The sequence below is a fragment of the Rhinoraja longicauda genome, chromosome 11 (genome assembly GCF_053455715.1).
Source record: "Rhinoraja longicauda isolate Sanriku21f chromosome 11, sRhiLon1.1, whole genome shotgun sequence".
NCBI classification, from domain to species: domain Eukaryota; kingdom Metazoa; phylum Chordata; class Chondrichthyes; order Rajiformes; family Arhynchobatidae; genus Rhinoraja; species Rhinoraja longicauda.
In genome coordinates, this window is record NC_135963.1 from 46,614,909 (window position 1) to 46,630,652 (window position 15,744).

General features: G+C 45.7%; 1 protein-coding gene across 1 annotated transcript in view; it reads left to right on the forward strand.

Annotated features, from left to right (window-relative positions):
- The first annotated feature begins 8,160 nt into the window (after window positions 1–8,160).
- LOC144597863 (cytosolic phospholipase A2-like) overlaps window positions 8,161–15,744 on the forward strand; it is a 99,456-nt gene continuing 91,872 nt past the window's right edge. Inside the window, exon 1 of the mRNA XM_078407577.1 lies at window positions 8,161–8,268. The gene's annotated coding sequence lies outside the window, so the exon portion shown is untranslated. The remainder of the gene's footprint in view (window positions 8,269–15,744) is intronic.

Sequence of the window (15,744 nt, forward strand, 5' to 3'; positions counted from 1 at the left end):
AATCGGTGTTATATTTTTTAAGTTAGTCACATTTTTAAGTATAAAAGGAGGGGAGGGGAGGGAGGGAGGGGGGAGGGGGGGAGAAGGGAGAGGGGAGGGAGCGGGTGAGGAGAGAGGGGAGGAGGGGAGGGCAGGATGCTGCACCAATGCAGGAGAGGTTTGGGCCCAACGGGTCCACTTGGTCTAGTAAACAACAAACCAAAGTTCAAAGTATATGAGCCTGAAAAGTGTAACATCCAGGTTCAGGAACAGCATCTTCCCAACAATCATCAGGCTATTAAACACTACAACCTCCAAATGAGCTCTAAAGCCCCCCAAGTCTAGGTACTTCAGAGCTCATTTGGAGGTTGTAGTGTTTAATAGCCTGATGATTGTTGGGAAGAAGCTGTTCCTGAACCTGGATGTTACACTTTTCAGGCTCATATTCCTTCTTCCTGATGGCAGGAGTGTAGGCAGTGGTGTGGGTCACTGATGATGTTGGCTGTCTTTTTGAGACAGTGACTGCTGTAGATCCCTTCCACGGTGGAGAGGTCAGTACCCATAATGGACTGGGCAGTGTTCACCACGTTTTGCAGTCTTCTTCCTTCCTGGGCGGTCGAGTTGCCGGAGTAGGCCATGATGTATCCAGTCAATATGCTCTCTACTGTGCACCTGTAGAAGTTCAAGAGAGTATTCGTTGGCATACCGAATCTCTTCAGGCTTCAATGGAAGTAGAAGCATTGATGGCATTTCTTTATGTTTGCATCAACGTGTTGGGTCCAGGACAGATCTTCAGAGATATGTACGTCCAGGAATTTGAAGTTTTTGACCCACTCCACCACCATCCCAGCAATGAAGACAGGTATGTGGATCATTGACCTTCTTCTTCCAAAGTCACCAATCAGTTCCTTGGTTTTACTGATGCTACAATGGACATGGCTCTGCATTGACTTACATAGCCACAGTGTTTTTGTGGTTGGTTCAAGTAATGGTGTCAATGGAGGAGGATTTGGAAATTATAATATCACTGAATACCTGAGGGAGGTGACTCGGCTACCTTTCTTTGGAGATGGTAATTGTTGGGCATTTGTATGGCATGAATGTCACATGCCACTTATCAGTCCAAGTGTAAAGGTTGTCCAGGTTCTTCTTCTTGCATTTGAGGCAGCAGAAATTATGTGATGCCCTGCAGGCGCTGTAGCCAGTGCAATGTGCTGTTGTCAAGGGCCTTGAGGGCTACCCCTCCACCAGGGGGACGGAGGACAGTGCAGTCGAAAATGACATGCTGCGCAGTTTGCTGGTCTGCTCCACACACGCAGGATGCTGATGGACGCAACCCCCAACAATGCATGTTGGCATTGAACCGGCTGACCCCTGTGCGGAGCCGGTTCAGGGCGACCCACTCTTTGCAGGGGCATGTCCAAGCCGGGTGGGGCTGTGGTGTTCGGTGCGACAGTGAATTAAGGAGGTAGCGATGTCTGTTCCAGGTCCCGGTCTTGCTGCATAAATATGTGCATGGACCTGGGTCATTGTCTGTGGAGTCATGAATAGGAGTAAACACTAAAGCACCTCCGTTTCCTTAGAGTTGGGTATAACTCCAACCAGAAGAAAATATTCCTTCTGATTTTCATTGATAACAATTTTGAGAATGGTTTGGTGTCAACACCAAAGTTTCACCTCACCTCTGGAATCCACAGTAATATTTGTATCAAGCCTTTAAGCCTGGATCATGACTGTCCTGACAGACCTGTAGCTGAACGTCGAAGATCAGTTTATTGATGAAATTCTGCAGCATGTTGTCGTCGTTTAGTTTAGTTTAGTTTAGAGATACAGCGCAGAAACAGGCCCTTCGGCCCACCGGGTCAGCGCCGACCAGCGATTCCTGCATATTAACACTATCCTACACCCACTAGGGACAATTTTTTTAAACATTTACCAAGCCAATTAACCTACAAACCTGTACGTCTTTGGAGTGTGGGAGGAAACCGAAGATCTCGGAGAAAACTCACGCAGGTCGCGGGGTGAACGTACAAACTCCGTACAGACAGCACCCGTAGTCGGGATCGAACCCGGGTCTCCAGCGCTTCTTTCGCTGTAAGGCAGCAACTCTACCGCTGCGTATACTTCATTGTATTTATGATGGAGAGTGAACTGATGAAGAAGTATATGACTGGAAAGGGCTGGTACTACTTTTTATATCAGGCATATATTTTATAACTCTTTGGATGCCTTGGCAGTAACTGTTCTGAAATAGCTTGGCTGGGGTCATGGTTGGTTACAGAGTTGTAGAGAAATACAGCCCTGAAACAGATCATTCTGCTAAGTGAGTCCACGCTAACTATGTGGCACCCGTTTACATTAATTCATCATTATTCTCATTTTTCACTCCCCCTAAATTTCCAACAATATCCTCAGATCTACCACTCATTCACACCAGGGGCAATTTACGATGGACAATAAATTTACCAACCTTATACGTCTTGAGGATGTGGGAGGAAACTGAATCACATGGAGGAAACCTTGGTGATTACAGGGAGAATATGAAAAGTCCATACAGACAACACTAGAGTTCAGAGTTGAATCCAAGTCACTAGGACTGTGAGGCTTGGAACATTGGAGCAGCGGCTCCTCTAAGCAAAAATCTGCAATATTACAACTGAGTTGTTATTGGAGCATATAGCATTTACTATATCCAGTGCACACAACCATTTCTTGATATCGTACAACAACCTGAGAGCAGTGCTGAATTACTATCTGCCTCTTTGGTGACCCTCGGACTATCCTTGATCGGACTTTGCTGGCTTTACCTTGCACCAAACATTATTCCCTTATCATGTATCTATACACTGTAAATGGATCGATTATGATCGTGTATTCTCTTTCTGTTGACTGGTTAGAACGCAACAAAAGCTTTTCACTGTACCTCGGTACACATGATAATAAACTAAATACATCAGCAGAAGGCCAGTTTCTGTGATGATGGAAACCTCAGGTGGAGGGCTGAGATGGATCATTCTGGGTGAAGATGGTAGCAAAAACATCAGTATCTCCTTCTGCACCAAGGTGTTGTTTTCAACCTGGGTTTATTGGATGAAGAATGATTATTAGGAATGTCAACTGTGTGCTTAGGGGTGTTGAAAATATGATACATAGCATGTACTTGTGAGCTTGCCAACACACCGCTGGACTGCTGTAAGAAAGCTTTACAGAGAATACAACCATGCCACTTTATGTCATCACCTTACAAGAACAACATGTTGCTCCAAGCAGGGTGCACTGTCAAATAAGACTCTGATTTAGTTACAGCTTCATTCATGACAATATTTTGTTGTATGGTGCCAGTGCCTTAGTTAGCCCTTATCCCAACTTCCTGCACTAGTCTCATGGGTACACAGTTCACAGCTCTTCCTATACATATTCAAGTACTTTTTAAACATGATGTGGGTTTTAACCTATTTGGTTGCGAGACCCAGAATCCCACCAACTTTTCTCATTTTATAACCTGTGTAGGAAAATAACTGCAGATGCTGGTACAAATCGAAGGTATCACAAAATGCTGGAGTAACTCAGCAGGTCAGGCAGCATCTCTGGAGAGAAGGAATGGGTGACGTTTCGGGTCGAGACCCTAAACGTCACCCATTCCTTCTCTCCAGAGATGCTGCCTGAGCTGCTGAGTTACTCCAGCATTTTGTGATACCTTCATTTTATAAACTAATAAATCCATTTTAGACCTAAGCCCACTGGTTGTAAACCTCGCTGAAGGTAATTATTCCTTCTTATTTACGCCACCTAATTCCCTCATAATTTTATTCATTTCAAGTAAGTCTAACCTGAACCTCCACTGTTTTGAAAGAAAATCCCCCAAATTTTATCTAATCTTTCCTTGCAGCTCAAATTTCCAGTCTTGACAACATTTTCAAAATCTCCCCTACATTCCCTCTTATGCATCACGACTTTCCTGCAATGTAGCAACCAGTAATAAACAATACTTGAACTGTGGTCCACCAACAAGTAACGTAATTCTAGCATAAATCCATGCTCTCACATTTAATGCTCTGGGGATATAAACAAAAGGATCCTGTACGTATATTTAAGCAATTCACCATGCCATCATGCTGCTTTTAAGAATCTTGTTCCCAATTGAGAAAAATGTTCCCAATATTGGGGAGTCCAGAACCAGGGACCACAGTCTTAGAATAAAGGGGAGGCCATTTAAAACTGAGGTGAAAAGGAACTTCTTCACCCAGAGAGTTGTGAATTTGTGGAATTCTCTGCCACAGAGGGCAGTGGAGGCCAAATCACTGGATGAATTTAAGAGAGAGTTGGATAGAGCTCTAGGGGCTAGTGGAATCAAGGGATATGGGGAGAAGGCTGGCACGGGTTACTGATTTTGGATGATCAGCCATGATCACAATGAATGGCAGTACTGGCTCAAAGGACCGAATGGCCTCCTCCTGCACCTATTTTCTATGTTTCCATGTTTCTATATGTCCCACATAGGAGATTAGTAGGCAAAATTAATCTACTAGATCAAGTGGACCCATTGGGCCCAAACTTCTCCTGCATTGGTGCAGTACCCTCTCCCCTCACATTCCCCCCTCCCCCTCTCATTCCCCCCTCTCCCTCCCCCCTCTCCCTCCCTCCCCACCCCCCCTTACCCTCATCCCTACCCCTACCCCCTTCCTACCACTCCTCCTCCCCCCCTCCCACTCCTCCCTACCCTCCCCCTCCCTCTCCCCTACCCCCTCACTCCACCCCTTCCCCTCCCACCCCCTCCCCTCCCCCTCCCCCCCCCGTCTCCCCTTCCATTCCATCCTCCTCAACCCCTCTTATCCCCCCCTCCCTCCCTCCCTCCCTCCCTCCCTCCACCCTCTCACTCCCCCCACCCCCTCCCTTCCTCCCCTCTCCCTACCTTCCCCCACCTCTCCCCCTCTCTCCTCCCCCCCTAACAGAGGTTGCATAGCATTACATTGTCTTTTTTTCCCCTAATTTATTCACAATGTAAAGCTTTCATTTGCATTCTAGAACAGCTGGCCAATTTCCGTGTCATCTACAAACTTCTTTATCATGTCCTCTGCACTTAGATCTAAATCTTTGCAGTCATCTTCACAGATCCAAATCTTTATAGTATGTGTGTGACATAGCAAGCGGCCGAGTATTGAGGCCCAGACCAAGTGCTGGTGAATGAGATTAGTTTGGATGGTCGGCATATACGTGCGCCTGAGCATCTGACTCTGTGCCATACGATTCTCTCAATACTGCAGTCATAGATGTATTTATCACTCTTTGCTTCCTTTCACTGAGCCATTTCTGGATCCAATTTGCCCCTCTTCCTTGTATTTCCCTAACTTTTACTTTTACGTCCCATCTCACAAGACCTCATCAAAAGCTTTGACAACAAACCCATGAAGACGACATCAAATGCACTGGCCTCATTGACCCTCCTTGCTATCTCCTTAAAGATCTGCACAAAGTACACATAGACGGACCAAAGAACATTACATGTGATGGCTGTAAACAAAATCGCGATTTAGTAAAATGTTGCTGCCTTATTAAAAATGTACGATGGATCTCTAAACTAAAGTAGTCAATGGGACAGTGGATTTGCCAAATACCTATGTGCTCCTCGAAGGGCGAATGTGAATACGAATGAAACATAACCTTCCCTCTGAGTAAAATTGAACGAAAAAGGGCAGCAGGAAGGGTTGTGTGTGGGGGTGGTGTAGAGGGACACTCACTGTGTGAAGTCTGTGGGTGCCTGAAGCCCAAAGATACTAGAGAAGCAAGATGGACCACTCCGTTGAAATCGTGTATACTGATGCACACCCTTCTCAGCACATGGTTCTCCCTATCATGATCACTGTTCTCTCACATACATTTCATTAGGGCCCACCCATACCCATTCGCAATCAGTGACATCAAACATATTTCCAGAAATCCTGATATTGTGAATAAAATAACTATCAACACATGTCAAGATATTTTTTCATTCTATATTAGTGTAATAAAATATAATGCATACATACCTACACTGATACAGAAGTGCTAGCTCTAGACATGAATAATGTACATTACTACCATAGTTTAGTTTAGTTTAGAATTCAACATATAATTGAGGGGGTCAGTGCAATATAGTGCCAACCCTCACTTTTGTGAAAAATGAGTTACATGCATTAACACGGTCCTTACCCACTACCCTACGACCTGTAAAAATGTCATATTTAAATTCAACCGATAAGTTCGTCAAATAACATAGGCACCTTCTTGTTTTTTTTGTGATTTATGGATTTTTCAAATGTGAATATCTCATAACGACACATTTGTGGGTTAGCAGTATATTGCACCAACCCCCTTCAAGTTTACATCATTCAAAAAAGAACTTCATAAACAAGGATAACACTTTTTATTTCTGTCATTCATGGTAACATTTACATCATTTTGTGTGCGAGATATACAGGGTTGCACTGTTTCGCATATCAGCTAACCAATGAAAAGATCAGGTCCTGATTTATGCCAGCTCTTCACCTTCACCCTCTTGTCTGAAGAAGGGTCCTAACCTGAATCACCCACCCTTTTTCTCCAGAGATGCTGCCTGACCCGGTGATTTACTCCACCACTGTGTCTATTTGAATTGGATTCATGTTTCTGTACCATGTCACACAGCATTGGTCATTTTAGTGGCTGTCAAGGGTTTTTTATTAATTAATTCACCAATTCAAATTTTCTTGGTTCTAAGTATAAAGTTAAATGTCTTTTCAATTATATTGTGGACACAGTAGAGTTCTATTGTTTGCAAATGCCTAATTTCTGCTTCCATGATTTTAAAAAATAAAACAAAAAGAGATACAGCTCGTGGAGGTGAAATTAAAATTAACCGAGAAAGCAAAGAACAGTTCATTAAATATGATCAATTGGCCTGATGCAGACAGAGTGGATCTCTAGCGCAAATATTCAATCAGTAACATCCAAAGTTTAAAGATCACGAAGCAGCAACTCTTCAAGAAATAGTTATAAATGTCAACTGTCAACTTATCCAAGAAGTTGAACAAAAATAATGGCAGAGTTGTGAACACTGCCCAGTCTGGCACACAGAATCTGCTTACTAAAATGGCGCTGAATGGATAAGTGTGAGGTTGTTAGGGTCGAGAGGTCAATAGACAATAGACAATAGGTGCAGGAGGAGGCCATTTGGCCCTTCGAGCCAGCACCGCCATTCAATGTGATCATGGCTCATCATTCTCAATCAGTACCCCGTTCCTGCCTTCTCCTCATACCCCCTGACTCCGCTATCATTAAGAGCTCTATCTAGCTCTCTCTTGAATGCATTCAGAGAATTGGCCTTCACTGCCTTCTGAGGCAGAGAATTCCACAGATTCACAACTCTCTGACTGAAAAAGTTTTTCCTCAATTCACTTCTAAATGGCCTACCACTTATTCTTAAACTGTGGCCCCTTGTTCTAGACTCCCCCAACATTGGGAACATGTTTCCTGCCTCTAACGTGTCCAACCCCTTAATAATCTTATACGTTTCGATAAGATCTCCTCTCATCCTTCTAAATTCCAGTGTATACAAGCCTAGTCGCTCCAGTCTTTCAACATATGACAGTCCCGCCATTCCGGGAATTAACCTAGTAAACCTACGCTGCACGCCCTCAATAGCAAGAATATCCTTCCTCAAATTTGGAGATCAAAACTGCACACAGTACTCCAGGTGCGGTCTCACTAGGGCCCTGTACAACTGCAGAAGGACCTCTTTGCTCCTATACTCAACTCCTCGTGTTATGAAGGCCAACATTCCATTGGCTTTCTTCACTGCCTGCTGTACCTGCATGCTTCCTTTCAGTGACTGATGCACTAGGACACCCAGATCTCATTGTACGTCCCCTTTTCCTAACTCGACACCATTCCTTCCTATTCTAACCACCAAAGTGGATAACCTCACACTTATCCACATTAAACTGCATCTGCCATGCATCCACCCACTCACACAACCTGTCCAAGTCACCCTGCAACCTCATAGCATCTTCCTCAATGTTCACACTCCCACCCAGCTTTGGTATCATCTGCAAATTTGCCAATGGTACTTTTAATCCCTTTTGGTCCCTCTTGCTCCTCTAATATCTTTGCCGAGGAGGCAGTGGGAGCGCCGCCTCCAGCGGGGTGTGTCATATCCGCCCTCACTTCTTATTTTCTCTATTTTTTTTTTCCTTTGACTTTTTTTTGTGTGTTGTATTTTAAACGCTCGGGGAGTGAATGGAGCACCAGGCCCGGTCTGGCCGAGTGACTGAGGTAACTAACGAGGTTGGCGGGACGAAGGAAAGGCCAGCATGGAGAAAGTTGTCTCTTGGTGGAGGGAGTTGGGGGGGGGGGGATCAGAGTCTGCGAGGAGGGAAGAAAGCAGTGTGTGTCGGAGTCTGAGGGAGGGGGACAGGGGGACAGGGAGACAGGGAGACAGGGGGACAGGGAGACAGGGAGACAGGGAGACAGGGAGACAGGGGGACAGGGAGACAGGGGGACAGGGGGACAGGGAGACAGGGGGACAGGGAGACAGGGAGACAGGGGGACAGGGAGACAGGGAGACAGGGGGACAGGGAGACAGGGGGACAGGGAGACAGGGAGACAGGGGGACAGGGAGACAGGGAGACAGGGGGACAGGGAGACAGGGGGACAGGGGGACAGGGAGACAGGGGGACAGGGAGACAGGGAGACAGGGGGACAGGGAGACAGGGAGACAGGGGGACAGGGAGACAGGGAGACAGGGGGACAGGGAGACAGGGAGACAGGGGGACAGGGAGACAGGGGGACAGGGAGACAGGGAGACAGGGGGACAGGGAGACAGGGAGACAGGGGGACAGGGAGACAGGGGGACAGGGAGACAGGGAGACAGGGGGACAGGGAGACAGGGAGACAGGGGGACAGGGAGACAGGGAGACAGGGGGACAGGGAGACAGGGGGACAGGGAGACAGGGAGACAGGGGGACAGGGAGACAGGGAGACAGGGGGACAGGGAGACAGGGAGACAGGGAGACAGGGGGACAGGGGGACAGGGAGGGTCTGGACCCACTCCTTCCCCGCAGATGCTGACCGACTCCAGCAGCATTTTGTGTCGGTCTTCGTTGCTGGAAGCGATAGATTGAGTTGTCTTGTGTAGGACAATAACTGCAGGTGCTGCTACAAATCGAAATTTGTGAAATGTATTCACACAAAATGCTGGAGTAACTCAGCGGGTCAGGCGGCGTCAATCTCAGGGGAGAAGGAATGGGCGACGTTTCGGGTCGAGTCCCTTTGCCGCTTCCCTCGGACCTCCTGAGGCCGCGGCTTGAGCCTGTGCTGTGTGTGTGTGTGTGTGCTGTGTGTGTGTGCTGTGTGTGTGTGTGCTGTGCGCTGTGTGTGTGTGTGCTGTGTGTGTGTGTGTGCTGTGTGTGTGTGCTGTGTGTGTGTGTGTGCTGTGTGTGTGTGTGCGCTGTGTGTGTGTGTGCTGTGTGTGTGTGTGTGCTGTGTGTGTGTGCTGTGTGTGTGTGTGCGCTGTGTGTGTGTGCGCTGTGTGTGTGTGCGCTGTGTGTGTGTGTGTGTGTGTGTGTGCGGAACTGTCTACACTTCTCCGAGCTGGGAACTTTGCCGACTTCCCTGCGCCGTGGAGCCGGCGGCGTCCCCCTCCCCGTCCCAGTCCCAGTCCCCGTCCCGCGCTCCAGGGCGGCAGCAGCGGGGGTGAAACCAAGGGAAGGCGGGGGCGAAATGCAAACAATGTGTCCCCCCCTCCCTCTTGTGCACACATTTTAGTTTCTTATCAAGAACATATGAACAATGTGCACGCAGTGAGAGTTTCCCTGGGATCCCGATCTGAACGAAACCACAAAATGCTGGAAACATTAAGCGGGTAGTATCAATAGAAAGAGAAATGGAGTTCATGCTGAATCTCCAGCAGAACTGAGAGAATTACATTAAAGTAAAAATGTGCTATTTGGAGTCCAATTCCCTATACTCCTGAGATTTTGCAATAGTCGGTAAGATGCCAAGTGTCATGAAATGGACATGTTTCCATTCATAGGGGCCAACGGAACCGATTGCATAAGTGTGAACAAATCCGAGCTTGGTGCCAGGTGGAATGGTTCAATTGAATGGTATTTGAGGAGAGACGATAAGGAAGAAAAAGTCATTGGATGTGTTTTATGTCTGAAGAGTTAAAATGCCGAATCATTGAAACCTCTAAACATGTTGAGAACTTACCTCTGGATTTAATGTTAAAATTGAGGTTTGTTCCATTGCTGGGCAATACAGCAATAAAGCCCAGACTTGTTGGGTTGCCTTGCTCTATCCACACTGGGTATTGCTCTGAGATTCTGTTGATTTGGGTATTATTGAGTAAAGAGGTAGGAGGTGAAAAATGAGTTACTTATTTAAAATCGATTATTTTAATGTCTTAATGATTTATTGGAGTTTTATGAATGTCTTTATTTCTCAAATTAGACTACTCTTTGCTTACTTTAATGTCTGCGATATTAGACGTCTCAACGTATATGAAGGCACTGCAGATGCTGATTTATACTGAAGATAGACATAAAATGCTGGAGTAACTCAGCGGAACAGGCAGCGTCTCTGGAGAGAAGGAATGGGTGACATTTTGGGTCAAGACCCTTCTTCAATCTGGAGTCTGAAGAAGGGTCTCGACCCAAAACGTCACCCATTCCTTATCTCCAGAGACGCTGCCAGGCCCGCTGAGTTACTCCAGCATTTTGTGTCTATATTAGGTGTCTCAATGCCAGGGACATTTTAATAACTGGATTAAAACCATTTATAATTTTTGCAGCTCGTAAAGGCCCGTCTCAGTTGTGCAGTTACCAGACACTGTCATGTGGATCCTCCTCGGTCTGTGTCCTGGAGATTCTGTTGGCATCCAATCCATGTCATGTAACTAGGGTATGAAGGACGAGGGAGATTAGCCCTTCACCTCTAGGCAGATAGGTGCAAGCGCAGAGAAACAAAGTGCAGTTATTCTAGGTTAGGAAACTAGCCCAATGCCAATGATCTTCCATTAGCCAGAAACATTCTGCTTATAATACCATTGATATTGCATGACCTACTGAATGTTTTTAGTATTTTATTTTCATTTCCAGCATTGACTATATTGTACTCTTGCAGATAAAAACAATGATGGTGTTAGTTAAAGGGATGTGAGGAGGTTGGTGTGAAGCATAACCACCAGCATGAATCATTGGGGCTGAATGGTCTGTTGGTGGGTTCCTATATTGATCATTGTTTCTCCAGAATGAGCCCAGGTTTCAGAATTGGGGTCGAGGTGAGCAAGGTTGTAAGGTAATGAAAAGGAACTGCAGATGCTGCTTTATACCAAAGATAGACACAAATTGCTGGTGTGACTCAGTGGGTCAGGCAACTTCCCTGGCGAACATCGATAGGTGATGTTTCTTGCTTCCAGTTACCCCCCCCCAACAATCAGTCTGAAGAAGGGTCCAAACCTGAAACATTACTTATCCATGTTCTGCAGAGAAGCTGGCTGACCCGCTGAGTTACTCCAGCATTTTGTGTCTATCCAAGGGTACTTGGTTATTGGTGACAAAATAAACGTGATAACTTTTATCTGAAGGATATTTTGGATTTCTAAAACAAACAAAAAAATTAAAACATTAATATAAGTTATTTAAATATAAATTTTAATTATTTAGGGTGGCGAAGAACAGTGGAGGGCCTGGTGTGAGGGTACCGCTGTGAGGGAGGTGGGGGAAGAACCACAGACAATTGGGGAGGGGGGAGAACAAAGGACAATGGGGACCCGGCGTGGGGGAACTGCTGTGGGGAGGGGGGATAACAAAAGGAGGAGCCGGCGTGCGTTGTAGGTGGCTGCTATTTGTGTACATTGGGTATGCAGCAAAGAATTTCACAGTGCTTTATTAGTTTTATTTAGTTTTAGAGGTACTGCGCGGAAACAGGCCCTTTCGGCTCAGGCAGACCAGTGTTCCCCGCACACTATCCTATACCCACTTTTTAAATTTTTATATTTACCAAGCCAATTAACCTACATACCTGTACGCCTTGAGTGTGGGAGGAAACCAATGATCTCCGAGAAAACCCATGCAGGTCAAGGGGAGAATGTACATACTTTGTACAGATAGCACCAGTATTCAGGATCAAACCTAGGTCTCTGGCACTGCATTCGCTGTAAGGCAGCAACTCTACCGCTGCACCTAGTCACATTTGACAATAAAGTATTCCATTCCATAAAATCAATTTTAATTAAGTAACTCCTTCCTTTTCAGCTGGTAAATCTTTACCCAAAATCCCCACTAAAATCAACACAATCTTGTCATAATTCTGGCTTCAGGAACTATTCCACTCTCTTAATTCAGGATCTGATGAGAAAGTATCATTGGCGCAGGACGGTCATGTATGGTTTTCATTTAAACAAATGTTTGGAGATGGAAGAACATTGGTTAATGCAAATTATTTCCCAATAAAAATGGAAATCTTTTTCTGAAGTTCAAGAACAAAAGATGTTTTCACCACATTGGACCTTTGTGCTGTTTAAATTCCAAATTATAGACAGTAGACAATAGGTGCAGGAGGAGGCCATTCGGCCCTTCGAGCCAGCACCGTCATTCAATGTGATCATGGCTGATCATTCTCAATCAGTACCCCGTTCCTGCCTTCTCCCCACACCCCCTGACTCCGCTGTCCTTAAGAGCTCTATCTAGCTCTCTCTTGATTGCAGCATTCAAATGTGATTGCAGCATTCAAATGTGATTGCATGGCTTTCTTTCACCAGTGGTCTTTAAAGTTACTCCCCTTCAACAAATGGTATATTAATAATACTTGTAACAGACTACAGCAACAACTACACTTAAAAGCTGTTTCTTTCCTTCATTGCAAATTTCTCTCCTTCGCTCCTTCATTGCAATTATAAGAGCACCCAAGATCAGTTACCCATTTTCTGGCTTCCAAAACTGCTGTATTCATGAGTCTACATTGCCCTTTAGTTCCCCCAATGTCTCAAATTTTTGTAAAAACCCATCCATACTTCTACTCCAGCCTTAAGAGTATACCTGTGGACACCAGGACTACCTATTGCATTGTCCTTTCCATCTTTGCTCCTTTTCCGCCTTCCCCAACTTGTTTAAGCCTCACAGTAAAACATGTGTGTTTAACTAAGCTTTTAGTTGCCCCTCCTAACAGCAATGGTTCATTCTCTTTATTTTCTACTTTGTAAAGTACCTCAAGGCAAATGTGAAATTACTAAACGTCAGGAAGTAGAGTAGTTTACCCTACAAGACACAATTGCTGGAGTAACTCAATGGGTCAGACAGCATCCCCATGAGGACATGGATAGTGATATCTCTGGTCAGGACCGTTCTTCAGACTGTTTTACCAGTTTACCCTAATGGTTAAAGCCTTTGCACTGTGAATCTGAATTACTGAAATGGCAAACAAAATCTCGCTGTAGAATTTCATCCAAACACCAGGCCTGACGTAGACGTAGAATGCCTCTATTGATTATGACCTACTGAAGCAATCTAATGCCTACCTTTCTTTAAAGTAAGTTTCTCTCTTCCTCTTTCATAATAAATAACGATTATCTCCTTCTCTAAAAAATGGATCAAATAACTTATTTAAACTATGGTTAAAGGTACTTCATGAGGAATTCTTCTCGACTGTTACTGACCGTGGCATGGTGCCCTTTGTTCAACTACATCACTGACACTTCCGATTTAACCTTCTCCCTTTCAAATTGCAGATTAAAACTAATCATATTGTGATCACTACCTGCAAGCGGTTCCTTTACCTCGAGTTCTCTTATCAAATCTGGTTCATTGGACAACACTAAATCCAGAATTGCCCTTTTCTGATAGGCTCCAGCACAAGCTGCTCTAAGAATCCATCTCGGAGGCACTCTACAATCTCTTTTTCTTGGGGTCCAGAACCTACATGATTTTCCCAGTCTGCCTGCATATTGAAATCCCCCATCACCACAGTGGCATTACCTTTGTTACATGCCAGCTTTAACTCCTGTTGCAACTTACACCCTACATCCGGGCTACTATTTGGGGGTCTGTAGATAACTCCAATTAGTGTCTTCTTATCTTTACAATTCCTCAACTCTATTCAGTGACTCTACCTTGTCAGTCCCTATGTCACCCCTCGCAAGGGACTGAATTTCGTCCCTCACCAACAGAGCTACCCCACCTCCTCTGCCCACCTGCCTGTCCTTTGTATAGGATGTATAACCCTGAATATTAAGTTCCCAGGCCCGATCCTCCTGCAGCCACGTCTCTGTAATCCCCACAATGTCATATCTACCAATCTCTAACTGAGCCTCATGCTCATCTACTTTACTTCTTATACTTTGCGCATTCATATACAATCCTTTTAATTCCTTACTCATCTCACCTTTCACATCGATTCCTATTACACCTGGCCATACTCTATTCCTTTGTGAGCTTTCTTTCCCATTAATTCTGGGGTCATTAACTATCCCTTTACTCTCTTTCCCTTTAACTTTGACTATCCCATTTGACCCCCCCCCCCCCCCACCACATTTCCACATTTAGTTTAAAACCACCCGTGTAGCAGTGGCAAACCTGCTTGCCAGAATGCTGGTCCCCCACCTGTTAAGGTGCAATCCATCCCTTTTGTACAATCCACCCTCACCCCTAAACAGATCCCAGTGGTCTAAGAATCTAAATCCCTGCCCCCTGCACCAGCTCCTCAGCCACACATTCAAATCCCATATCTCCCTGTTCCTGCCCTCACCAGCACGAGGAACTGGAAGCAAACCAGAGATAACCACCCTGGAGGTCCTGCTTTTCAGCATTTTTCTAAGCTCTCTAAAGTCACGCTGCAGAATATCTATCCCCTTCTTTCCGACGTCATTTGTGCCGACATGCACTGTCACTTCCGGCTGTTCACCTTCGTCCTTGAGGATTTTCTGCACTCTGTCCGTGACATCCTGGATCCTGGCACCAGAGGCAGCACACCATCCTCGAATCCCAACTGTTGCCACAGAGACCCCTGTCCGTACCACTCACAATGGAATCCCCTACTACCACGGCGTTGCCCGACATCGGCCACTTTGGTTTTAGCTCAACAGCACGTTTTGCTTTGCAAATCTGTCTGCCGCTCAGTGTGGCAACGTCTTCTTTCCCGACAGCTTCCAAGTGGGTGAGCCTGTTCAAGAGGTACAAGACCCAGGGTCCCTTGCACTCCAAGTTTCCTTCCCTTTCTCACCGTCAACCGCCTTCTCTCTTCCACTACCTTCGGTGTAACAACCTCACAGTTGGACTTGTCCAGGAATGACTCAGTTTCTCAGACAAACCCGTGGGTCATCCAGTTGGTTCTCCAGTTCCTCCAACACGGTCCTTCGGGAGCTGAACCTAGATACACTTCTCACATTTGTAGCAGCCAGAGGCACCAGCAGTGTCCCTGACCTCCCACATTCTGCAAGCATCACACTGAATTAGCTTGCCTGTTATTTCCTTCTTGCGCCTCACCCTCCCCAACTTTTGGTGTGGTCTCCTCACCAAAGACTTGTACTTTTCTCATAGGGCTGCACCCCTTGAGCAAGCCTTGCTTATATCAGTTGCTAAATTTACTAATTGGCCAATTTACCAATTTTCTAATTTAATTGTCCAGCCAATCCTCACATTCATTCCTAACCTGCCTTCCTCTGATGAGCTTGAAGGTATGTGCTTCTCCCGACCTTCACTGAAAGACTGCAAACCTGCCTTTTGCACTCTTTTTAATCCTGCTTTACCTGTG